The sequence below is a fragment of the Prionailurus viverrinus genome, unplaced genomic scaffold (assembly GCF_022837055.1).
Source record: "Prionailurus viverrinus isolate Anna unplaced genomic scaffold, UM_Priviv_1.0 scaffold_69, whole genome shotgun sequence".
Taxonomy (NCBI): Eukaryota; Metazoa; Chordata; class Mammalia; order Carnivora; family Felidae; genus Prionailurus; species Prionailurus viverrinus.
The window spans coordinates 542,148-544,838 of record NW_025927631.1 but is presented as its reverse complement, the minus strand read 5'-3'; the positions used below and the strand labels follow the sequence as shown (position 1 = coordinate 544,838).

Genomic DNA, 2,691 nt, shown 5'->3' with positions numbered 1-2,691 from the left:
TTGTTGCATCCTTTGAAACTAGAATTGCCAATCTCTCAGCCTCAGGCATTATACCCTTAGTTTCATGAAATTGAATGAACATCTGTTGATGATCTTCTCTGTGCAGATACATTCGTTTCCACGCTGAAAAGGGTGAGTGCTCACTCATCCCATATATTTTACAAATTCCTCATGTGCTTAACCACCTCTTCATCGCGCTGACCTCAGAGATCAACATTATCCCTGCTTCTCAGATCACAAAGCTGATGCTCTGAGTTGAGGCTCTCCCCACTGAGAGCTGGCATTAGGTCTGAGACAAGAGGAACACACGCAAAGCCTCAGGAAATTGTGAGGGAAGTGTCGGAGATGCAAACCTTCAGGCAGGGTGGTGAAAGTAGGTTCAGGGTTGCGGTGACAGGAGTCCAGCAGGGGCATTTCCTGGTCAACCCTGAATTCCCCGCTAAGAGTGTGACTCAGGCTGAAGCCAAGGAAGCCACACAGCTAATCTACAACCTTTCGTCGCATTTAGTCTCACAGAGATACACACACTTAGGCACAGCCCAACATATGTATGGCCTAAGAAACTTGAGGAATCTTAACAGTGTTTCAGTCAGCAGCACCCTTGCATTGAAAAGCCTGTGAGGCCATCTCTACATCTTCTCAGAGACTCAACAAGACAGTAGATGAATATGCTGAACATGTCAACTCATACTGTTCAGATCATCTTACAAATAGTCGAGGTGGAGGTCACTGAGGGCACCAATGAGCTGGTGGTGACTTATAGAGTCCATGAACAGTGATAAAGGGGATCTGTGGGGGAGGGCATGCAGGGTGGACCTGGTAAAAGAGGAGGTCCTCTTGCAACCATAAGGACCTACAGAACAGAAGCGACAGGTATGTTGGTATGACAGACAGAAGTAGAACGCCCACAGGAGCTGAAACACAATGAAGCAGGTGTCAGCACCTGGCCCCTTGTTCATTCACGGGTTCTAGTAGAATGCAGCATCAGTGCCAGAAAACTCTACCCTCCCACGAGATCCCACTTACAACCTGAAGGTCTCACGAGGACCTCCTATGAGGTCCCACCTACAGCCTGAAGGTACCAGATGCACAAGGAGAAACTACTGTCTCCACACATCACTGCACATGGTTACAAATGCAGAAAGCCAAGGAATCCTATTCTTGAAGATTGATGGCAGTAATGCCAGTCTAATAAAGGAACGTATTCCAGAGAGGCAGGCATCTGTGTTCAGGACACCCCTCTTCCACCAGATCTGCAGACTTTTTACTTACACATTGAGAACAGACAAAACATGAAGGAATGAAAGAAAAGCCCAGCACCACACAGAGATTCAGGGCCACCCCAGGGTCAAAGCTCAAATTGCCATCCCATTCATGTCCTTACTCTGCTTCCCTCACTGACAAAGACATCTTCTGTGCAAGGGCACAGAGACCTTTGAGGAGATGGGGATTCCTGGAGTCCTGCAGGGGGCCTAGAAATGTGTTTTCTGAGAGAAACACGTTACCTGTGCACATTCATGGTCTTAAGAGTGTTTACCTTAATTCACAGGTAATTCAGCTTTTAAATACAATATGAATTGCAGAGCTATTTTGTCCCATTGTAAAAGGGAGGTAGAAATTCTACGTAAAAGAATGAACAGAAACATGTCTCAATTTCAGGTGTAAAACTCCCATAAGGCATCATGAGACAAAGTACCAGTTGCAACTGTTCCTGGGACACAATTGAACCTGCTCATATAAATACAACTGAAGAACTCTGTGAGTTACTGGCCCTGCAGGTAATCACTGATTCTCTCCCTTCACGACTGAAGTTCCACGTACATTTTCGATTACACATGCCGCTTCTGAAAATTCAGAGTATTTCCACCTAGGGGACAACTGGAGAAATTCTCGATGAGCAATAATCGCGCCTCGGATAAACCTCATTGGCTATGATACTGCCACTGCGCAAAGCTTGGGAGAACTTCTCTATTGCACATTGACCAACACAGAAGGACCAGTAATGAGTTCTGAAATTTAACTAAGAACCCTCAACACTGCACAAAGCACACAATATAATGTTGGAAAGTGTTGTTATCTTTTCCAGTCACGAGGCTCATAGCAGACATTCTGAACAAATTCATGGCCTACTCTGAAATAGGAAAAAAAATGAAAATAATCAGGATAATCCCATGCAAAGAAAGTGAGAAAGGTGTCCCATGCTCCAGAAGACTTGAGGGTGCAGTGAAGTGTCATTCTCCTCAAGTTATTTCCACAAACACAAAGTGATAGCCACGTGGTCCTCCACCTCCACACACTTGTGGCGTCCAGAGGCACTAGCTAACATGATGATCTTAAACTGGAGAAGTCTGGAGGCTTGTGAGGATGTAAATCAAACAGTAAAAATACCAGAGGGCATAGAAAACCAGACAAGGTCAGATAAATTTTCCAGAAAGCATTGCAACTGAAATAGGCAACAGAATTTACCTTGTCTTTCTCTGCATCCATGGTAGAGACACAACTGATATTCCCCATGGGAGTTGCACCATGTCCTAGGTCTCATAAAAGATGGAGGGGGATGGAAGTTGATTCTGACTTGCATAGACTGTGTGCAAGAAAAACAAACCATCCGCAACAGGTTTCATTATATTCAACTCTTTCACATTCTCATGTCCCGTACTAGGGGCAGAGGGTTTTTCAGGTGCCTCAGGT

At 45.1% G+C, this 2,691-nt stretch overlaps 1 pseudogene; it reads right to left on the bottom strand.

Moving 5' to 3' along the window:
* Nucleotides 1-1,802: 1,802 nt before the first annotated feature.
* Nucleotides 1,803-1,955, bottom strand: LOC125159856 (uncharacterized; annotated as a pseudogene).
* Between the last annotated feature and the right edge of the window lie 736 nt (nucleotides 1,956-2,691).